Consider the following 25,407-nt stretch of genomic DNA (forward strand, 5'->3'; position numbering starts at 1 on the left):
ATCACAAATTCCGCCTTCATCAAAACCAACTTTTCTATTTACGGAAACATACTGGTTTTAATTTAAATGCCACTGGTGCACAAAGGCTAATGTGGACTCTAACTGAAAAGATTTTAAGTGTTTCAATCTTATCGCAATAAATATTTTTCCTCCAATTTTTTTTTTTTTTATTCATCATGTTTAATTACCAGGCTTCTGTTATTTCTGCTCTTTATAGAGTAATTCTAGCAACACACTTCTAAGGGGGCTAAAATTACTCTATATAATCTACCCACAAGGTTGTGTTCTGAATAGAAACTGTGTTACTTGATTCATTGTACAGTACGTTTCTGTTGCACGTGTTTTTCTCTGTGACCATATGACAGAAGTAGTGGCACAGATCTTTCCAGTTTATCAACATCTGAGATGTCCCAAGTGAACCAAATAAAATCTTCTTTTTTAAAACTCAAGCAGCATGCAGCCTCTAAGCCAAGACTGAGCTCACCTTAACACATGTGAAGTTATTCAGTTAAATTATGGATGTTTCTGTGCATTTCTCACACAAACCTTGTGGGGGTTTTTAAAGATTTCTCTCAAGCTACCGACAAATGCCACTGCATGGCATGACCTAAGCAGCCTTCAGCATCAGCCTGTTCCTGATTATCCCAGTTTATTATTGACTATGAATATATATATATCAAGTTAAGATTCTTTTTCTCAGCTTTCACTCACTGAGCCTTTACAAAATACTCCGATTTTATCTCTGTGAAAAGCTTCCAAATCCTTGATTTTTTTCATCATATGAAGTTCTGAGAATTGATCTGCCCCAAATCCTCCACTTCTTGCACAAAACCTATTCCATGGCCATTAGGTACCTATCTCATTGTTTTCCTCTTTTTTAGGACACTCAAAGAACTCCAGCCCCACACCCCATCTCCCTCCCACCACCCACACTCAAGATGTGCTACATAGATCTGTTTTACGTTTCTCAGCTTTCCATACAGGTCTGATTGAGCTACCACAGAACTTGAATAAGCAAAAAGGAAACTGCTGGTGTTTTATTTTGCTCAAGATTCCTGCTTGGAAAGGAATAATGGCTGAAGCACAAGTAGGACGGAGCCTTCTACAGGGCCAGCATGTGCTTCCCCTGCCTCACGTGCACTTCCAGTCACTCATCGCATTATGTGAGAAAATCACCTCTTCCTTTTCCTGTGTCCTGCTTCCCTTAGGAGCATTCCTTGTGCCCAGGACTGTCTGGGGGGAAAGCAGCAAGGGATCTCTGGCAGATGGATGTTGCGAACAGACAAGAGTTTGCCAATCCCAGGAGATATAAAAAGGAAAATTAATGAAGTAATTTTACCTCCTGTATTGGCACATGCAGTGCACTTGCAGGAGGATTTCCTGAGTCCAGAACACATTCATTTTGCTGTGTGTGCTCCTGCACAGGTATATGGAAGTCCTAAGCACATAACCAGCCTCTCTGACTGGGTGCTTCGTCTGTCTTTGGCGAGAGCCAAATGAAGCATGAGTAGATGTCTGATTCATGGAGGAGGAAGGAAAAGGAAAAGCATTTTCTCTTTCAATAGGACCTTTCACATTACTAAGCCACTGTAATTATTACATTAACTATTGCTGAACACCTCTGAGAAAACCAGCAACCTCAATCCATTGACTTACAACATCCCAAACCAGAGCTTTAGAAGTCACACACAGAGTCACATATGGATTTCCAGGCTGTTGAATGCAGGCCTTACCAGTTTATCGGTGCGTAAGCACGTGCAATACTCTGTAACCAAATATGTGCTTGCATCTGGAAGCACTTTAAAAAATGTGATTAAAATATAAAAACCATATGAAACACATGATTTTGCAGGAAGTTCTAACATCACAACATGCTGCTAAAAGGAAAAGTGCACTACTGGTCTGGTCACTGGTTACTGAGAGGATATGAAATGGGAGAGCCGAGAAAGGGAAGCGAACTACTTGCTTGGAAGCAGTAATTTGCTATTGCATGTATGAAGAATCTTTTCCTCCAGAGAATCCCCGTGGTTTAGCTACCAAAAGGGGTGTTCAGAAATGAAAGGAGCCACAGAAAGACCTTCATATGCCATTCCCAGGGTAGCCTTTATGGTCTGCTTTACCAGCTATAAGAAGGGAATATTGCTCTAAGAACTTACCTCGAGCTCTAAATGCCCTGAAGAGAGGAGACTTGTGTCCTGAGCACTGAGAATGGCCACTGTGGCTAAATACATCTGTTATCTAGCATTTCAAAGGACAAATCCTAATTGGTAGTAACTTTTTTAATTCAGCTGCAAATTCCATCCAAAACTTGTTGCTGGATGGACTTCAGGTCTGCCATGACTTGAATCAGTATTTTTCCCTTGACAGTGGTAGCATTCCCATTTCTTGAAAAATGCCCAGGAAAATATTTAGAAGTAGTACCTTTCTAAAGCAGCCCATAAAAGGTAACTGATACTCAAATGTGAAATGCTTCTATTTTCCTCTAATAAATAAACTAGTGATTGCTGATGATCATCATCTGGCACTCATTCAGCTTGTAAAACAAAAGCATACTAATGAAAATGAGTTGGTGTTTTCCCTTCTCTGGAATGACTTTAGGAGAAGGAAAATTATCTTACACAAGTTCCAGCATTTTAGAAAACTGTATCTACATAATCAGTAAAATCATAAAAGACGGTGATGAATCATTTCCATTGATGAACCTTGTTTGGCTGAGAACTAAAGTGTTCTTCACAGGAAATCATTAATATTTTCAGTATTATAATTCTCACCTTTAGAATAGACTCACCCCAAGTTTACAGAAGCAGGCAATTTGTCCAAGGTAAGATGGAATATATAGGTATTTTAAATGTAAACAAACAGAAAACACTGAAGTGTTTGAAAAAATCAAGATTTTATCCTCATCTAAACATGTCTATGCTGACTTCAACAGAGCCAAGTAAAGAAACAAGTTCTGGCTTAATTCACAGTTGGAAAAAAGTAGGTTTCCTTCAACTTAACTTTTATTATCATATTTTGTATCTCAGCATCCCCATCTTACTATTTATACAGAACTTAACTGCAGTTGGCCCATCTCATATGAAAGATTAGTACGAATCTCGCATTCAGTGCAGCTTGTGATTTTCCATGCAGGATGAAATGCTCAGTAAATAGAAAAAAAACCAAGCAAACAAGATGTTCTTGTTTGCCTATAGCAAGCAATTTACATCCTTTTAAGATCTTCTGGCATTTGGCCCTTTATTCTTTTGCAGTAGCAAACCCAAGGTGTCCTGTAAGCACCAGATTGAGTGAAACCTGCTTTCCTACAGATTTATGTTCTTTGCTCTGCATCTCCACATTCTTTCTTCTCACTACAAATGGCCACATCTCTCCACGTTGTTTATTACACTATCACCTGGCAGGAGAAACTGTGCTGTGATGAGTCTGGGACTGCACACATTTTGTTTGGCCACTGAGCCACTGCCAAACAGAATGTATAACAGCTATGTTCTGCCTGCCTCTTCCTCAGAATTGGCACTGATCTGGGGTTTTTTTCCTCCATACAGACACAGATTTTCATAAAACATGATATTCATTGAGAATTTTGCTTTTCAGATTCAACTGAGATACATGAACGGGTTCAAAAGCCCATGAAAAAGGGAAAGAACAATGAAAAACATACAAACCTTAGTAGAAATCTCACTTTCTTAGACAGTGAGAGTAACAACAAATATTTAAGATTAATACTGTTGATAATGTGACAGTTCACCAGTCCTGTAATAATGCCAGGCCACAGTTTGGGGTTTTTAAATATATTCTAAGATCTAAAATCAATTTTTAGGAACTCTGCTTCCAATACAGCAGGAATCCACCATACTTTCACTTCCTGACTTCAGACATACCAATGATCACCTACAAATGCATCCAACCAGATGTAAATAATTACTCTGAGAACACAGATAAATAGACCTGCAAAGTTAAAAACTAACAAGAAAGAAAAAAAACAAACAAAAAACCAAACCAACCAAACAACCAACCAACCAAAAAGCTCTCTAGATAGACATTATCAAGTTTATGTACTTGGAGCTAAAAATGGACACATTAATTTATAAAATAAATAGAAATACTAAAAATATTTTAGCATTAAGAAATTACATGTTTTAAGTGATTTGCCCAAAGGTACAGAGAAGTTAGATGATAACATTTCTAAATCCAGATGTGGATTGTAACTTTTAGAAATTCTTAATGGTGTGGTAAACTCCAAATAAACCCAGGATGACAGAGACGGACAAAATGCTACTGTGTACTACATTCCTGTTACTAAATCCCCATAAAATAGTTACCTTTTCAAATTATTTAAACTAAAATGAAGGTGTTCAACCACGCCAATGTCTAAAATTGGAAGTTCTTTCCAACAGTTTGTAGCTGAACTGTCTTAAGAACAGATTCCTCCCTATGAAAACCAGTCTGATGTACAACTATACACAGATAGCTCAGTGTAGGTAAAAGAGTCAAGTTTCCATGTAAAATTTTTGATATTTCTGTTTTTCCCAAGTCAAAAAAACCTGCTATCACACCATCTCCAATACTCTCCCCCCAGAGAGTTCTTTGAAGTCACAACATTCAACCACGTATAAAACATTTTACTAATTTCAATTTAGAAGACTGAGGCACAAAAAAACCTATTTCGCAAGTAACAGCATCGTTTGGTTTAACAGATTACTAAATACAAAAAAAGGTAAGTGTAGGCAAATCTCTTATCCTCTAAATAAATCTCTTTGCCTATTCACTCTCTCATGCATTGCTTTTCCTTATTCTCTTTTTTGGGCTTTTGATCAGAAGGATGTATGTTGAAAGGGGGGCAGTTCTGGCCAAATTTTAAGCAAAAGAGTAGTGGATTTGATACATGAAATGAAGCATACCCCCCTAAAAAAACCTATCAGAACTGAAGTCTAAATAATACAAAATAAGAGATAGAATAGATGGAATAAAGTCAGGATTCTGTGTGTCACTATCACACTGTTCCCTAATACATAAATATTAACCAGAATGATTAAATATTGGTTCAGTTCAGAGGTTTTCTATGGAATATTGTATATTTCTATTCAAAAAAGCAATTCAAAAGCTGTATTTGCTGTGATCTGCCAAAAATAAATACGTCTATACTCCATAATCTAGCAGCATATGGCATGATAACTGTTTAAAACAACAGATTATTGAATATAAGTGGTTGAATAAAAGAAAACATAAAACAGTGCTAACTTTGAGGTAAGACAAGGGAGATGGTCACTGCCTGTCCTGCCAGAGCTGAGTTATGAGTCACAGTACTGTTGTCAATCATCTGGTAGTAACGCTGGGAGAGATGCAGAAGTTGTTGAATTATTGCAATTACATATATTGGGCAGCATATAAAGAGGGGGAAAAAAACACAGCACATCCTCATTTCAATTAACACAGCTACAGTCTAGGAAGCCCTTGGGGGGGGGAAGGCCTCTCCCTGCAATATTGTCCATAAGAATATATATTACAAGGTCCATACGAAACTTGAGCCAGCCCTGCTCACTTAGAAGGCTTCATAGTGGCATTCCTTCTTTTTGTGAAAAACTACAGCAAGAATTGATTGTGATTCTTGACTTCTGATTCAGTACTGAAAACAAACATTTCTGGGAAACAGAGCCAACAGCAGCATTAAAATGAACAATCTACATCAAAACTGAGCATTAATACCTGAAGAATCTGGAAGATTGAGGGAAGGTTCATTCCTTCTCCATGTGAGCCTAACACCTATTGCCAAAAGACATGTAATAAGTAGTTATAATTTAACATCTCCAGTATATAACAATTTACATTTATTTTTACGTCAAACCCTTAAAAGCAGTCCACAAACTACCTGTTGATTACATTGCTTTCAAGGGTTGTTGTTCAAAGACTTTGGTTGAGTTGGTTCTGTTTACTTCATTTTTAACAGGAGAAACGTAATGTATTCCTACTTCTGCTGCTTAAAATAATTTTAACATGCTTCCTTTAACAAAAAAAGGGAAAAAAAGAAAAGAAAACAAACAACAAAAAAGAATCACCTGTGGTTTGGGACTATGCAATGAAAAATTTCAGGCCAAAGAATACAGTTAAAAGAACGGCAAAGTGATAGAAAGCAAATGGCTTGATGTAACTTAAAACATGATCAAGTTACCAGATCCTGCCAAATTTCTTTTTTTTATTTCAGAGGTTGGCACTAGATTGCAAATAAAAAAAAATTAAGCAAACAAACAAGAGCACAAAGGAAAGAATTTGAAGAATCCTACTTTTCTTTAGCATTAATTTTTACAGTTTTTGCCTAATACTCATGTAATTCTCATTGATGTCAGTGGAAGAATGGCTGCGTCTACCCTGGGTATTTCTGGAAAAAACTTTCCTTGTGAATTTCCAGCAAGAGCTTGAAAGAATCTTTATGGGGCCAACAGAGAGCACACTCTGAGTTCCACATGATAAATTCAAACGTATTTTCAACACAGACTGATTCTGTCACGTTGCTGTGTCCCATTTTGTATATTTTCTGAACAAAGTTCTGTGCTGATCACTTTCTCCCTTTTCATTGTTTATAACTTACTCTACCCTACTAAGGGCACAGATTTTTATTTCAGGTATTTATTACTGACAAGCTGAAATAACAGATGCTCAGTGACAACCAGGTCACAATCATGAATAACTTTTAAAACATGCACCAAAACCAAATCCTCATTTTCAGCATTATTTTAACCAGGGTCAATTCTGATCCATTTTTCTGACTAGTTGTCCAAGGTTGTACACCCTTACAGGGGCAGCAGGGAAGAGTGATAAGCAGCAAAAGAGTACTGGGATACCTTCAACAAGCTCTGCCACAAAGGACTTTTCTTGGAAGGATGCCTTTAGCTGGTGCTGTTTTTTGGAAATAATAAAAATTGCCAACAGTGATGGGACATGTACTTCTTTAATTTATCTTTGGCTTTATCATTTAACACAATTTCATGTGGACTGTTCAAAACAGAACCAATTACAGGGCCTGCATCTCTTTCCCAGGACATTTATGGTCCATGGGACATTTCTTGGATTAAGAGATGTGGAGAGTTGGCAATACAAATGGAATCCTATCACTCAAAATGGCTTAAAAGAGGGAGAAGAGAGTGCTTTCTGCAGTACTTCAAGCTGTACTTCTTACCTTTTTCTTACCTATTTCTTTCATATTGCTAAATAAACTGGGATTACATAATGAACACTAACAGAGTCTTTGGGTTCTAAAGGTAATATCAGAATTGGAAAACTCATCTAGTTATTGCTTGAATCACCAAACATTTCTATAATTAGGAGGTATTTCAGAAACTGGAGGCAGCACTATAGTGTACTACTCTGATTGTCTGGTCAAGGTGTCATTTCCAGTAGAACACTAAGAAATCAAAAAATGTTATAGTTTACATATTCATACATTGAAAATCATCATGAACACAGTTTTGAACTCACCCACTGACCTCATCAAACCCCTACCAAAGTCAGGAGGACCTTTGACAGAGTCCTGAATAAAGCCATGGGTGATGAAAATAATTTGAAGTAATTTCTGATCAGAGGAGAGGCAGTGGAAAGTCCATTGCCATTTCTCTTGTCCTTCACAGATTTCCTGTTTTCTATTGTCTCATGTTTCATGCTCCAAATGGTTTGCATCCCTCTCAGATCCAAGAATCAGAATTGCCAAATGACCTTCCAAAGGGTTTTACAAGAATTTTTAAAGTTACTGGAATCTTGCTGGAGTTGAGAAAAGGAACTTAAACCAAAAAACAACCAGACACATCACATGTAACCATCCATCCTCACCCCCACCTTCACTGCCAGACAGAGCAACATAAGTAAATATAAGAGGAATTAGGTGGAATAGAAAAGGTCCATCTCACATCCTCCTCTCTGAAATGCTGTGACCACAATTTTGAAAAGAACAGCCTATTTTCTTGGATGAATTTATAACTTCAGGTATAAAACTGACTGCCAGCAGTGGAAACGCTTCTGAACAAACCAGGGGAAAGACAGCACGTCAGCTGACAATTCCCAAGGCACAGGCTCATCTCAGTGACTGACAGACCATTTTAGTCCTCTCATGCAATATTCCTTTTACTTTTAGATCTCCTCTGTTTTGCTTTCCCAGTTCCTGCCTCTCTTATTACTGCTCCTATCCTCATATGAGATTACTTCTGCTTGTTCTCTGTGTTCATTTGCTTTTACCCACATATTGTATTCAGTTAAATAACTTCATGAGAAAAATATTTCTCCTCTTATCTGTTCTTCTTCCACCCTCATCGTCACCTTTTGGGATAGTCTTCCGCTGATGAACTTGAATATGTTGTTGGAAAGTAAAAATGAACAGAAAGTTAATCTGGGTTGTCTCCCAAAGATCATATTCTAAGTCGTAGCTGAGAAGATGAAAGAAATTTGTCTTTCTTTTGGTTTTTTAAATTCTTTTAAAAATATTTTTTTCAAAATTACTAGGAAATAATGTAGGGTTTGGTTTTTAATTTTAAATTCACTTTATCACTGTGATCCACTGACTCCATGAATTCTACAATTCTCCTATACTTGTCAATATTCCTTCCTCTCCTGTTATAGACATCACCTTGTCATGGCAGCATAAACTAGTGCCTCTCTTCGAAAGAAAAATCAACTGTTAGTCTTGAATTTCCATCATTTCTCATGTGATAGTAAAGGTACCCATAGGTGTCATGAAGAGCTGTTTATGTCAAGGAAGAGGTCAATAAAGGGAACAGGTCTAGCAAATAAAAGTTTTTCTTCTTCCACACAGAACAACAGAACAAATCTAAAAGTGAACCTCCAAAATCACTTTGTAATTCACGAAACAAATCTAGTTACTCCTTGAAAAACACTAAAAATGTGAAATCCAAACTTTTTTTTAAAAAAGAACACTTATAAAGCAATTGTGTTTTAACCTTTTCAAGACTACTTTTTTTTTTTTTTTTAAACTGGTGTCAGAGAGAATTAAAAAAGACAGTATAAATATTTTAGTTTGAGATCATGATGATTCTTTGACTTTCTCTAAGAGAGAATAGTAGTATTTGCAGTTATACTATTGATGTTTAAGCTTCCTGCCAGTCACACTAAGTTGTGTCAGCCCTCAGACAGTCAATAAGAACACCACATTTAATCATCATTCACATCATTACTGCAGGGTTTCCATGAACCACAGAACACAGCTACTGGGAGCAGATATTCTCCTTTTAATAATAGATACAGGCATAAAATCCTCAGCAAATTCTTCTCCTCCTCATTAAACCTTTTCCCCTTCATCAGGCTGATCATCAGAGCATGAAGAAATGTTTCATAATCCTCTAATCTGGTGTCACAACACCAGTGGTGCATTATTTTGCCAATGGAAACCCAACAGCACAGAAAGGATTGATCCTCTGCTCGTGTGCCTATGGAGGAGGTGCCACATGTGAGCACCCACCAGCCCCTGCTCCCCAAGTGCGTCGTGACCACCAGGAGGTGGATGGATACCCAGCTCTCCAGGCCATCAAAGCTGGGAGGAGACCACCTCCTCAAAGTTTCTTTTGCTTTCAGTTTTTAAAGGTGTAAAGGTCACTTCAGCAGGTATTCCTCTTTCAGAGTATAGCCAAGAAGGAAATCATATTTATATTAGTTATAAGAGGACATATTTCTTTCCCTCAAAGTGAACCTTGAAACTCTTAAATGAAAAGCACACCCTTATCTGAACTAAGAACACAGTCAATAATTTTTTTGTAGAAAGTCTAATGTTTAGCCCAAGTCAAAATATGCAGAAACTCAATTCACAATAAGAAAACACAAAGAATGAGGTCCATTTAGATCACTGTACATTGCAGCACCACATTCAAATCTGCATGCAGCTTTCTTCGACAAAACTCCCCCACCCTTTATTTTTGAAACCATTTTCAGAATTGATGGGTGAACTCAAGATCTCAAACTGGCAAATAAGAAAGGACACCAGAGGTGTACAATACAAACTTCTGCACTTGAAAAGGACTGCAACGTGAGATCAACTCAGATTTGAAGCATCACCTTATTTTTTTAAACAGGCATTCTGCTAATTGCTAGCAAGTTTCAGGTGAGCATACCAACTTAGAAAGACCGATCAAGACACAATAGTAACATACCCTCTGTGTAGAGTTCATCTGACCATCTTTTTACATTTCATATTAGAATTATTCTATCAAGTGAGTTTTTTCTCTTTAGCTCCAAATAACCACTACATAATTTTAAGATTTTTCTAGCACCGACTTCAGTTACTTTTTTCTTTTTTAAGAATTTTATATTAATGAAATATATGATGAAAATAATTTTGTACAGAGTCACACTTCTGCTGGATGAAAAACAGACTCATTTCTCCTCTAAATTACAGACATCTTAAAACATCACATACAGAGTAACTTTGACATGCCTTGATGATTTATTACTCTAAATTTCCTCCACTCAGCAGTTTTTGCAAACATATTTCTAATGTTACTGTCAACATGCAATGTTTAATTCTGTTGCTGTGCTAATAAAGCAGCTTTATCAAAGTAAGTCAGTAACTGAAATTACATTATAGCTCAGATCATATTTATTACCATTACACTAGGTGACTAGTGTATCTTACACAATCTGTTCAAGAACTTATCTAGAAGTATTGTGTTTGCCTCCTTAAGTGAGTCAAATGTTATAAAAGTTTACCTTCTGCAGAATTTTGAAACTTACCTAAAATTTAGACAGTTCTCTGGTATTTTTGGAAATATGTATCCAAGTATCAATCCTTTTTTCTCTTAGCAGAAATCAAAATAACTGGATGTTGTTTTAAGAAAAAAAATTTATGTGCATCACAACAAAGGAATGCAAAAAAGCTGCAGGAAAGCTTGAGTAAATAAAATAAATATGGAGAAAATAAAACTGGCTTCCCCCCAAAACCCGAGTTTGTCAAAAGAACAAAGCACACACAAACAGCATGTAAAACCTGAATTCAAAATACGTTTATAGAAAAGGGATGAGGACACATGTTTTTTCTATTTCAGCTTGAAAAATAAAGGGACACAGCAATGAGTCTTGCTGGCAGGCAGATAACTCATAGGCCCTGACCCTTCGACTCACCAGGAATTCAAACACAAAGCTCTTTTCATAGTGACCGTGCCATACATTCTCAAGATAAGGCAGTGAAATAAGGAGCAATGGAGAGGTGCCACAGAGCTCAAACTGCAGAAAACTTTGTATAGAAATCATGTTCACTCATTCACCTACGTGCAGCTGCACACCACGCACTGGCTGCAAAACTCTTCCTTTCCAAATCAGGAGCCACGCAGCCTGCTTTTGGAAACGGGACCTGCCTCCTGAAGCAAGCAAAGGCAAAAGAGAGAGCAAGCAGCAAGGAAAGGGCTATCCCTGTACATTTCTGTATCGGTCAGAACTGAGCTGCACATCCGGACAAATAACCTGTAACACAATGAGCTTCACAAAACGATTGCTGTGGTAAAACGGAAGGGTTTTTAGAGACAACAAAAATAGCTACATTTCAAACAACATTTCAAATCTGGACTCACCATGAAAAAGCAACAGTTGCCTGAAGTTAGTGTGCTATTTTCTGCCCTGTTCCATTGCACTTTTTGCCTAGTTGTCCAACACTTGGTAGCTCAGAGCTGCCACACAGAGGCCCCTTCCGTGATCTGGCTTATTTGCCTGTCAGTTTGAGTCTCAGCTTCTGTATGATGCAGCTGTGCACTTTGCTGAAGGTCTAATATCATTTCCATAGGCTTTCTCCCTGCCTGGAGCAAGCAGTTTGTTCTCCCTGCTCAATAAATACTCAGATCACTTTTCTGGTACTCACAGGGATAAAGCTTTAAGTTGTTAAGGAGTTCTTACTAAGTAGTGGGTGGAGAACATAAGCTCAGTACAAGGAAACTCTGCGCATAATCAGAAACTGAGAAACTTCCTCCCTTTCCCCCAACCCCTCCTCTCTCCAGGCAAAGCTGCCAGTGCCTCCTTTACAGAAATTTAGGAATGTAAAGGGAGGACTCAAAGGGGCCCAGTCAGACAAGCCTTTCTCAATCAATTAGCTTGCAGCCATTACTTGTGACCCTAGGTCACACAACATAAGTGTGTGGGGTGTGCCTTTAGGGGTACACCAAAGCTACTTATTAAAACTTACATAACCAAAAGTGTTCAAAATCAAATAAACTCTGAAGGCTGGAAAATATTTTCCATGTTCTGCAGTTTTGCTGGAAGAAGAGTTTTGAGTAAAGAAACGTTACTTTGTTTTTCCAATAACAAATCATCTGACGCAGAAAACTAACTTTTTTGTACTTAAAAAAAAAAGATTGAAATATGAGATACAAAAACAGACTTTAAAACGATATTTGCTTTACAATTATACAAAAACTAAATAACATCAGAAAGAGTGATGTTTGATGAAGCACACGATAATGTTCCATAAAATAAGACCATTGTCTGTAGCTACAAAGGAATAGATGTTTATAGGACTGTTTAATTAATTTACGAAGTTCAACCCAGGTATTGCAGTCCTCTGCAAGAAATGAGTTCTCGGCATTCAGATTCCATTCTTCATTTTAATACTGCAACACAACAAATCAAACAATTTACTTTAAAAAATCATCCAGAATATATAAATGCTGCAATAAGTTATCCTGCACTGAACACACAGGGAGAAGAGGGTGTAACTTACCACAATTCCCACACAACAAGTATACACCCCTTGGTGTGAAGGAAAACTTCAAAAAGACCCTCAGCTTCATATCCTGCCAACCCAATGACATGGAGATGATGCCTTGCAAAAACCCATGAGGGAGTCCTGATTTCAAAAGCAGATCTATGACAACCCCTTTCTGGGCCAGACGAGATCAATGCACCGCAGGGGCGATGCACTTTAATCTCAAGGTGCATCGCAAAGCATCTTTAAGTGGTGCCACAGACCAAGGCTAATACACAGTTAGAAAACAGTTCAGCCCAAACTTCACTGTCTGCTGAAGGTAACTGAGCAACAGCTACACAAAAGCTCGTAAAGGACTCAGGGAACCACGTAACCATGCAGGAAAGTAGTAGTAATGTACCGAAATCCACTGGGGCTGTTGCAGACAACCTGCAATCTACGTGTTCATTCTCCATTAAAATCCCAGTCAAACGGTCAGAACAGGCAGCATGGCCTGTGTTAGTCCAGACATTCATTCAAAGGATCAGATTGCAGGATCAGGGACACTAAGTAAGTGCCCTGGGGTAAGGATTTTATTTCTGTCCTGCACATAAGACAGTATTTAATAAATTAGGTCACATTTAAATCCTTGGAAAGCCCTGGCAGTAGAAATAATAATCATGGACACTTTAATTTTGAATGAAAAAAAATGGGCTCAGGATTAAGATGCTGGATTGGAATTTAGGATATTTATATTCTGTTCCCAGCCCAAATGATCTGGGAGACATTGCTTCAACTTTTGCATTTATGCCAAATATCACTTGTCTTCACCTCCTCAAAATCTATCAATAAAAAAGGGATGATGATCACAATATTCAATAAATGGATCCCTTCAATACTGGTTCACAACACATGCTCTACATAGTGGAATTAAAGCAGTATTGAATATAAAATATTTACTGATACTGGACTTCTGAGTAACTGAGCACAAGGAAACTACCTACATCAAACCTTCTGAAACACCATTCAAATCCATTATAGGCTTCAACATACACTCAATCTCCAGGAGATAAATACGAAGCCATGCCAATGAATAACAATATAGGCTTCTTTCTCTCTCCTTTAGCCCTCTAAATGTAAGGTTCCTGGAAAGTTTACAGGGTTGGGTCCTTAAATCATAAGGGGTTGGAGTCCCTATTAATAGAAAAACATGGGAGGAGTGTTGGTCCCAGCAGGTGTTAAGAAATGGAGAACTCACTCCATCTTTGGCCAGTCTCTCTGAACTTCCAGGCTAAGTCAGGGGAATTACCAGTGATTTTCAGGTTTCCCTTTAACCCACAATTTCTAAAGCAAGATGCATCCCAAGCAGTCCACTTATGTTCACACACCTTTCACTTGGAAAGGCTGATACGGAAAATTTACAACACAAATAACAAAGACATTTAAAGGATGTTTTTAATGTAACTTAAAACAATGCTTCCACACTGGAAATAATAATAGAATAATGGCTCCTCCTGGCACTGTTGAGTCCCCTGGCTAAGGACTCTTCCTTTTCCTGATTACTGGCTGTAAAATTACCCCTCCATTGGCACCACTCCATCGCTGCCACATTTCAGCCATGCAAAGGCAATGTGAGCCATTTCAAAATAATCTCTAACAAAAAAAAAGACACAAAGCTTGAAGCAGAACGAGGTCCTCAGACCAAAGATAGGAGCCAGGAATATATAAAACTCCTTTAACATTCTCAAGGTGCTGTGCTATGAGCAAGATTCTTTTTAATTAATGAAAGTAAGCACCACCTTAGTGTTTCCGTTTTTACAGTCTAATAAGGATCAGCCCATAACAGACTACTTCAAGGAAGGGTGACGTAAGTTTTCATACATTTTTCCACATTCTGCTCTTTTTCCTTAAAAAGTCGTGACTTTTGGAGAGGTCTACCTTAATTAGCCACCTCATTTCCCCGTTATCTTCATATTAAGAAGTAAATGCTCGACTCCTTGCATCGAGGTATTTTCACACTTACTAACTCAGAGGTAGCAAGAAGATGAAACGTGTAAGTATTATACAAAGTCTTTTCTCTGCATATGCAGATCTTCAGTCTTGCAATACATCCAAGTTCAATGTGATCAATACATGATCATGCTACATTAAGGAATCCTTTGAGAATAAAAGGGATTTCTTATTATTGGGGGGTTTTTCTTCTGCATAACAGGGGTCAGTACAAAAAGCAATACCTGTAACATTAATTCACAGAACTAGCTCTCCTCCTCTGTTGTGCTCTTAAATGAGAATATATTCATTTTAGTCAGAAAGATAAAAAAGCTATGTGCAAAACACTTGTGGCAGAATCACATCTGTAAAGTTTACAGTGTTGATAGTGGTACTCAGCAAGACATTCATACCTTAAGCCGTGCTCTAAATATCCTGCATTAAAAGCCACTGCTTCTTTAAGAAATAAAATAAAACAAAACTAATTCTAGGGAAAAAAAAAAAAAAGGAAGAAAAAAGCTTGCAAATGCACTACAGTACTTTGAAACAGATCTTCCACTCTTTAAGCCTTCTTACCCTGCGTTCCTCCACCCCCTTTTCCTTTCAGGAAACAAAACTCAAGAAGAGAAAGAGAGAGAGAGTCAAAAGGTTACAGCCGGCTTGTAAGTGCAAAGAACGTGAGAGGCCCATTCTTCCCCTTAACACCTGACATCCCAGGGTACATTTTCTGCAGTGCCGAGTCTGGTGGATTAGACATGCAGCTCCTGCTGATAATGGAAGCTGTGCATCTCATTTGCCATGCAATGCTACTTATAGTTCTTCTCCTGCTCCACCTCTGTAAACTATTCTCACTCCTGCTCCCCAATTACAAACTTAATTAATGAAAATTGGCACTTTGCCATGAGTAGGCCAAGTTAAAATCCCTTTTCTGAGCCCCAGAAAATATATAAATATTGATTCCTCGAATTCTGAAGTTTGAAAACGTTGTAGCAGTAAAATCATGCAATTTATTCTTAATTACAAATAAAACCCAAGAGAGAAGTAAATACAAAGCTAATGAATGTAAAAGCCTTGATTAAAAAAAAACACCTGATTGACAACCTTTGTGGCAGTATTATAACATTCATGCTACTATTCCTTGACTTAGGATACACAGGTTTCCATGATTTCCACAGCTTACTGAAGCAGGTAAAGCACATTTAGAGCATGTTTGTTATAGCTATGTGACGGAAGAATGAAATACTAAATTACCAAAGCTGCACTTTTTCTAGGATGGAGTTTTCCCCTATCCCTCAGATGTAGCTGAAATCTGCTTGCTTGGCTGATGCTGTAGCAACAAGGAAACAATTACCTTTAATAAGTGCATAATCGTACACAAAATGGAAAAGGACTGAGAACCAAGTTAATTCTAAATACCAGAAGTCTTCAGGCAAAAGTACAAAAGAGCAACAAGACGGATTAGGCTAGAAAAGGTACAGTTCAAAAAAATCCACATCTAGTTGCAATAAAAAGGGGGAAAGTCACACAGTATGTTTACTTGGAATTTCTCGCTATTAATAAATACTATGTTCTACTTTGTTTCAAAAAAAGATGCAAATTCCAATGTAAAACCAAGTAAAAACTTAAAAAACTAATTAGTAAAACGCTGGAATTGAAAACATGGCAGAAAATGTGAGTTCTCTGCTGTAGCGTAGTAGCTCTGTGATGTTGCCCACCACCAGTTGCAACCAAACAATGTCAGTCCCTGCCCTTCTCACGCCTCACCTACCTCATCCTAAACACCAGCCAAGTGCTTTTTGTTGTATTTAAAAGACATCTGAAGAAGTTTGAGGGTATAATTTCTAATCTTTTTCTTTTCAGCATGATAAATATTGGAAGTTTTGTTTTTTGGACTTGGCAAATATCTTGGTCCGGTAGATGCTAAGAGAGAACAGTTACAGATTTTATAGGAGGAATCTGAGAACGGGAAAAAATAGATCAAAAAAGCAAATGAAAATTCTGGTAATTGATAGCCAGGTCTCCAGAAACATACTGAGATAATTCAAATATTTAGGGTTCAAATGTATGAAAAATCCAAGGAGAACATTCCAAGGAAGGCTTAAAGGGAGACTGCGGAGATGTGCAGCTCCTTTAAGAAGATTTTATAACCAGCAGAATAAGATTTTCCTGAAGAAAATGGTTCTTAGTACTAGTTTAGATGTATTGCAGTGAAAAACTTCAGCTTCAGCTTGTTTTATTTCCTAGACATGAAAACAAGTGGGTGTAAGTTTGTCACCTGATTGAAGGACTAAGGTTATTTATTTATTTTGCTAAGTCACTTGGGTCTTAGAAGTCTGAGTGAATACAACGACAGAGATTAAAGAGAGTGCACTCATTCCACAGACAAGCATGAAATGAGACTTTAATGAGGTCTGTCCATCACCTCACCAGTAACCTGCCAGGTACTACCAGGGAAACCCTCTCTGGACTTACCTATTGGTCAGCAAGGTTTGATTTAGCTTTTCTGTTCAGGTGTGCGGTGCAATTCATTTTGACCACAGAAAGCAGAACAGATATATACACAGACTCTATTTATTTTAGCAGTATTTGGACAAAACATTCCTACGAAACAAATCTAGTGCCAAAAAGACCTTGAAGGGAAAGATATATAAATGAATTCCAGCATCCTGGTCAAAACAGCAACAATACCATGTTTGTATCCAAAAACTGTTTCAGGCTGAGTGGTTGTAAGTTGGACAAAGTTTAAGTGTAACTCTAGGCCAGCACATACAGCCACAGACCCTACTGTAAAAAAAGAATATTTAGGTGTTCTTGATGTGAATGAAGACTTCTTACAGCACCTGTCTGCTGGAGATCCTCCATCCTCACACACAGCTCATTACATTAATCCATTCATGTCTGCAAATCCTTTCCCATGTTGCCAGTGGGGACAAGCAATGAATCTGTTCTTGAAAGAATCTGAATGTCCTAAAAATGTTAAGAAGTTTTAGAATTCAATCTCATAACATACATGAAAACACATGGATGTGTAAGACCCTTTTCTGCCATTGCCCACACCAGCATTTAATGCATGCTTTTAGAAGAAAAATCTGGAATCTTTATCTACTGTATATCTAAGCACACTTTCCTGACAGAGGACTATAAGGGAAGAAAAGCTTAGTAATATTTGCTTCTATTTATTTTCTCTGAAGTTAACACTACTTCTTTATCTGTGAACTTCTTTTTTTTTTTTTTTTTTCAGTGTCATGGAAAGCATGACCTTGTTGAAGCTTCTCAGTTAAAAATGAATTCTCAGTAGAAAAATATCCCTAAAGTAGATTCTCTCCCTTACCAGGGAATGCTCTGGCAGTCAACTTCAATTTGCCTTAAAGACAAAAAGGCATCTCTCTAGGGATAAAAATCAATCCCCAAACTGTCAGCAGCAACATACAAAGTTTAGAAATGTGCTTAATTCAGCACAAACAAATGCTTGTAAATTGTCAAGCCAATATGTGAGAAGTGTCTCTTCCATTAAATAAAATCATGAGCTAAATGGAAAAAAAAATAAAAAGGGGACAAAGACACCACAAGCAGATATATTTTACCCACCTGATATCTATCAAGCACACTTGTACAGAATAATAAGTCATTCTTTACTAATAGACTAGTGATTATGTTTAATATTATTTTAATTGCTACTGATTTTTTAAAGTTTTCTTTACTGTGGTGTTCAGGTGCATGCAAAAGCACACCTTTCCCACACAGCTTGGCAATGAGCAGCAGTTTCAGACACCATCAATGCAGACTTGCAGCCTGAAGGTGATCCACACTCAGCAACAAGGAAATCAGTTTTCCAGCTCTGAGACATCATCACAAACTGCAACAACTGCAGAAATGACTGAAGCCATTGCCTGCCTGCAGATGTGCAGCAGCCATGCCCTTTTTCTCCTTCTCGCCTCGAGGCCAGAGCAAGGTTAGAAATCCTGGCTGAAAGTTCTTGCCTTCTCTTCTTCTGCACCTTGTGGTAGCTGTGGAAACTGCTAACATCATCCTGCCTTCCTGAGGTGACCCTGTTTCCACTTGGCCACAGTCTGGCCTCCTGGGAACTGCCTCCACACCCACTACACTGCAAAGATAAGGTACAGGGTCTGGCTGAATGGTATGTGGGCAGGCAAGGACTGCACACATCTGGCCATTCTGTGTGCAGTCACTCTGGAGAAAGGAGTGGGACTGTTTGGTGGGTTTAGTTCAAGCCTACACTCCTGAAAACCACTGATCACAACAGGACAGAGTCAGAACATACTAACTGTTACAGTAATTTCTCCCCACCTCCCAAGGACAATGAGAACTTGGACTTTTCCTCATATAAATGTATTTCCTATCCCCAGTAGATGAGGCCATGGTGATCTACACCTGTTAGAAGAAAGGTCTTGGAACATGCTCAAGATTTCAGCAGAGCTCCACCCCGTGTCCTAAATCTTCAATGAAACAACTTAATCTTTCTGTACCACCATTTCTGATCCAAAAATCTCCATCTACAGTATAAAATATAGGCTTCCTTATCACATAGATTTTATGCAGTAACTAATAAAAGCTTTGTTCTCATATGTGGCTGTATACATCACAAAGTCCTGAAACAAGAAAGTGCTATTCAGAGCAAAGAAGGAGGTGTTTTGCAAAAAGTAGTCCATATTTTTCCTAAAAAAACCCAAACCTGCAATGACCCAAAAATAAAGCAAAAAAAACCCCACCTTCGTTGGAAAGGATCTAACACAGACTCAAAGATCAAGTTTCAGTGATTTCTGCACAGTTACAACCAAAACATCCCCAAGTGTTAAAAATGGAAGGGCAAGTTCTCCCATGTTGAAAAACCCACCGTAAATCAGAAACCATAAAAATATTTTAAAATATAAAGTGAATAGACAATGCAAGAGAAGAAAGGTTTCATTCAACATAAAGGCAATTGGAAGAACCATTAAAGCAAGATCAGCAACAACCAGAGCACAAAACATTGCCATTTAAGGGTTCTTTTGTGTGGAATGTAGAAAGAAATAGACCTATGTCCATGCTGGAGATCCACTGCAAGAAAGACATGACCACGTGTCATTAATATGCTTTTATGTTATTTTCTGTGAGTGCAGAAAATACCGTGAGTTGTGAACTTTTAGGTAGAACAAGGAAAGAAAAAAAAAAAACCTCAACATACCCAATGAGGAAAAACTGTAAGACAAAAGTTGCCATCTCTTTCTGCTGATGCTTTCAGAGATAGCAACACAGTCAGGCTCCCACACACTGACAAAACCTGTCATGCAATTTCACATATAAAGCTGTAAGTGCCAGAAAAAGAATGGCTACTGCTACTCTCTGAATTGCCTTCAAAGCTTTCTATGGAGACTATTAAGGATTGGAAGGGGAAGAAAAACCCTCACGTTTCCTGATTTATCTTGAAAATCAAAGTCTAGGCTCTTTGCAGCTGATACTTCAGAATGGTCAGAAATATTTCATGACTACTTTACCAAATAAATTTTATGATACACAGGATCAAAGGAGAAGATTAGCTCAGGAATCTGGATATCATTTATTTTGGCAGAGCGCATATGTTAGTAGATTCTTGTGGTCCTCCCTAGGATTAACATGAGTTTTGAGAGATGGTATGGGGTCCATACAAAAAATATGAAAGTTCAAAGCTATATTCCTTAGTTTAGTGACCTAGGAAACTGAACTAGAACAACTGAACTGTCCAGCATTCAAAAATAAGACCGTAAACTGTTACAAAAGAGAGTAAAAATTCAGAGTCACAGGTATTAGAGATTTCTCTGCTTCCCTCTTTCAGACAGTATGCCATCACCAGAGTCCTCCCTGAAACTGTTCTTAATATCAAAAATCTTCCTCCAAAATGTACATATAATTTCTTAACTTGATCAGATTGATAGTTATAACTGTAACTACTCTTCATAGAATGCAAAAACATTATTCTTTGGTTTTCATAACAGTGATCCGTTTATTTATTTTTTAAAGAGCAGTCACTTCTCTGTCCCTTTCACAGAACACACTGGTTGTTGCCCAGGTCCACAATATACATGTCACTATTTCCACTGAGTCCAGAGATAACAACAGTGTAACTTCAATCTAAAAGGCCAAATAAACAGGTTCAAATCAGCATCAAATAAATGGGGTCTTGGCCATAAAATCCATACCACATCCTGCCCTTGGAAGGCAGAGATACATTTTGGTTGAGTCAAGCAGGGCACTCCATTATTCTGAGAGTGCTTGTTGCTGCCTGCACACACCATCAAGCACTCTGTCATATTTTCAGTCTTTTCTTTGTATCTGATTCTCAGATTCTGTAAGCTGGAGAGTGTCACCTCTTGCAGAATCAAAAAGTGGACAGGGTTACTGGGATCAACATAGCAGTTCTCACAGAATCATCAGTGTTTAACCATTTTGTTTTAATGCCTCTGGATGAGAATTCCTGGTTCTGCAAGCTAGGCTGAATCCATGCCCTATACCTTGAAGAACTGATGGCATAAGGGACTCCACAAGCAGCTTACTAAGAGGTAACCAGAAGGCTGTTGTGCTTTCCCTGTCCACTGCCTGAGAGCCAGACAGTGTCTGAACAATTACTGTTTGATTTGGGTTAAGAGTCAGACACCACCCGGGGCAACGTCCAGACTGCAGCCAGGGATACTGTTTCCGGAAACAGGAACGACAGGTGGGAATTTGCAAATGGTAACGCTTATACACTTAAGAGCACCACTGCGTTTCAGTGCAGACCATTACAACACAAGAACAGGACATTTTTCAGGGTGATTTTTTTTGCATTGGGCCTTGGCAATGTTGAGAGCAGGGTGTACCTCCAAACTCCCTGGTCTTTTGTAGCAGTCGATGATCCCGCACTCAGGGAGGCAGATACTGCCTCACTTTCCATGCTGTTCCAGTTTTAGTCTGTCAGATAAATGTGCACCACATCATCCAGTGGGACAGCATGGAGGCAGTGAAAGGGGGTTGCTGTATGACTAGAAAAGGGTGCTACTTTCAGAACTCCATCGTTTCAGTTATCGCTGTGATGCTGGTTTCTGTTGTTATCTGATATAGAGGGAGAAAAATTACAGCAGGTCATTGGTGACCCCAGCAATGCAAAGCTATGAGGACAAAATATATGCTCTGATTTCTGAAAGTATACTGGCTCTGTGTAACACCTTCATTTTATCTTTATCAGTACAGACAATGCATAGGTAGACAAAATCTGCTCTCTGAAGACACCAAATGTTTTGTAAAACAGACCAACCCTTTCAAACATGCCTATTTTTTTTTCTTAGCAGACATCCACAGTCAAACATTTGTCATTGCTGCTCATTACTCATTTGTATGTTCAAGAGAAAATTTGCTCAACTTCCCATTCAGACAATATATTTTATCACCTTTGACTGCCTGGCTTAAAATACTAGGTAGGTATTTTAATACTAGGTAGGTATTTAATCACTCATTTCTTAATTTAATGCTTCTTCACCGACTCCATTCATGTTGAATGGGCTGATGACTTCGAGTTCATCACATTTCCACCTTGCCTGGATGACTGAAACTATGCAAATAGAACAACAAAACAAGACATAAACTTCTTAAATACAAGGCTATTGGGAAAATAATAACCCATAATTAAACTTCGGAAAATATTATGGTCTGGGAACAATTCCAGGAGAAGGAAGACCATGTGTTACTACACTTTTAAAATGAACAGAACTTCACAGACCTTCTAACAAAACAATATATTTTTAATATTCAGGCACCACTAATTTATAATCTTTCTAAGCCCAATAGGTGAAAAAACTGACAGAGCAAAAGTACTTGGGCATGGACATGAGACAGTTTTTCTTTAAGGACTACACAGTCACTCTCTTTGCCTTTTCCAGTGCAATCCCTCAACTTGAGAGGTTGTCATCTGACACCTCAGACTATCAAGTTATTGCTTAGTGAATGTTCTCCTCTTGTTTATACCTGAAGGAAAGCTGAAGTGATTTCAGGGTTTAAAAAGCCCTGTGGCATTTGAAACACCCTGGGAAGTGCAGTTCCCAAGACACAGCTCCAGTCTAGCATGGCAAGAGGCAGGGCAAAATCCCACATATGACATTACAAACGTGCCCTAAACTGCGACCCAGAGGGACCATCTTTAAGGTTGAGAGAGCACTTCAGTCTCCGTTCCTCTACAGACCTTTGGCTCTCTGCTGAGGCTGCTGCCCAGGGTGCCAATTAGTGCCAGCTGATTGCTCTTCTGATGTGCACACCTCTCTAGGAACTGGACTGAAGCTACCAATTCATTTCGTATAGGTCACTGGATGTTGACAACTTTGTAAGAGATTGACTAAGGCCCAATTTGGATTAGCAATTTAGCAGGAAGGTCCTGCATCGCACTGCCCTCCAACCTCTCTCATGTACTTAATTTTAATACAGCAACTTCTCAGCTGCAAATTGACTACAGTTTCAGAGAAAGGGGTGTTAGAAAACTCCAGAAGCAAGTACATTTACAAAGACTGCCATAAAGTGTTATTGGGAAATTAAACTGTGCCTTGCCCTCTTAACCTTTTGCTATGTAGACTGCATTTAAAGGATTTCATTAGGGCCAGAGGCCATAGCTTACATTTGTGTTGCTAAGCAAAATGAATCATGGAAGAAATTGACTTAACTGGGAATTCCAATAAAATACTGGTTTCAGAAACAGGGAGTTGACACAGATTCAGCCACTTCAAAATTTTCAGGACATGAACGGTTCACTTGTGTTTTGTTCTAGAATAAGGAAAACATGCATATTTATAAGGCCTTCTACAATCTATTTTAATAAACCCACTTCTACAAAACCCTAAGAAAGAGGAGTGTGAGAGTCTTGCTTGAAAAGTCTATATTAATTTAGGCCACAGGTTGCCTGCAGTAGTTAAACTTTCACTGTTGTTAGCACCATACAGTGTATTCTGTGGCATGACAATTTCCTTTAAGCTGCAATCATCAATTTTACTAGCTAAACTTCTGCCATATAGTTATTATAGATCCTGCACAATCGATTCCAGTGCCAGCCACTACCACTGGGACAAAAAACCCTGTGATGGTTTTTCCCCCCCCTACATTCTCATTCCTAATGCTGCTATGGAATGGAAGCGGGATGCTGACAGTATGTGCAGTCTGAAGATTCCTCTGTGTCAGACTGAGTTCTTTAAGGAATTTCATTGCCTTAGCCAATCTGCAAGAGGTGCAGTAATTTTTTAACCACATTAAGTGAGTACAACCACAGTGTACATGCAATTATGCCTGGTGTAAGGCAACAACAGAACTACATCCACGGCAAAGAACCTGTACTTACAGGTCATAGCAGCTGTTGAAATTGTATCAATTTCCCATGCAACCAGGACTGCTGTTATTATAAAATGAAGGTGTTACAAACTTTCTGTGCATCTAATCCAGCTCAAACACATCTGTGCTCTGGAGGTATGTGAGCACTCAGCAAAAATAGAAAGGTATCTGCTCAGCAGTGTCAGCCACTTGAGGTGCTCCATTTCCTTGACTCCCACTCATCTTTGACAGATGATTGTAATGCAATAGCTCAGAGGAGATAGGAAACAGGAGACTGAGACACCCCTGCAGGGCTCCACTGAATTTCAAAGTTGCTAGCAGCAAGAAACACAGTAAATTAAAAAGCATGACAAGAGCAATGTTCAGGGCTAAATATATATTGTACGTTGTATGAAGAGTCTTAATACAGTCGGCCTCCTACTCGAGAACAGCTTACAGAAAAGCCAGATATCTAAGAGTTAAGTTGACTAAGTTAGTAAATTAAAACAACAACAACAACAAACACCAACCAACAAACAAAACAAACAAACAAACAAGTTTCCTGAGTGTGTGCCTCATGCAGAAGGGCATGAGAAGGCAGCTGGGAACTTCTGTGTTCCCCTTGCTCCCGATCCTCAGAGCACCCCACAGTCAAGCGAAAACAGGAGCTGCTCCCTGTGCTCCCTGCTTGTATTTGTGCCAGGTCACAGTCAGCTCACAGGAACACATGAAAACTGCAAATTGCAACATTCCCTTTGCTGTAATCCTGCCCATTTCAGCTTGACATGATTGCTGGGACTCCTTGACTTCACAAGTGAAGCTGAGTCTGCTCTTTGTGACACCTGACGTACCCACTTTGCTGGTGACTCGTGATGTTATCCCTGCATTTTACATCTTTGCTCAGGTTCAAATGCCTACAGTAAGGTATCAGACAACAAAGAATGAAAAATCAAAAGGATTCTCTCCATTATTCATGTTTCTTGAAGACTGAGCTGAGGAGAGCTGTTCCAATGCCTTTTATACAGAAAGAAGACACAAAAATTGTCATGCTGAATTGCAGATTCGTGAGTGGTCTTTACTTGCATGGACAGGAAAAACCCACCTATGTTCTTGGACATTTGAACTTCTCAAGGAGGACTTATCATAAAGGAGGACAATATCATAAAAAAGAGGACTCTCTTGTTAACAGATCACATTCTATGTATAATGCAGAGCTGTATATATTAAAAATAAATTTAATCCAGTCAATGAGTACCTTCTGGTATGTAGTTGGGAAATTAGACTACTTTTAGAAAACAATTTTTTATAAGAGCAAGCTGGACAAATTCCTATTAGAAAAATTACATTTTTAAACACAAAGAATAAATTTTAATTAAAAGTGGTTCTTTAAGGACTTGGTAGATAATTCCTTAAAATCTCTAAGACAAGCCTGATCACCTTTTTAAAATCTGTGTTAAAGC

Source organism: Empidonax traillii, unplaced genomic scaffold (genome assembly GCF_003031625.1).
Source record: "Empidonax traillii isolate 1590-97213 ecotype Southwest subspecies unplaced genomic scaffold, ASM303162v1 scaffold176:size2985712, whole genome shotgun sequence".
In the NCBI taxonomy this organism is placed as follows: Eukaryota; Metazoa; Chordata; class Aves; order Passeriformes; family Tyrannidae; genus Empidonax; species Empidonax traillii.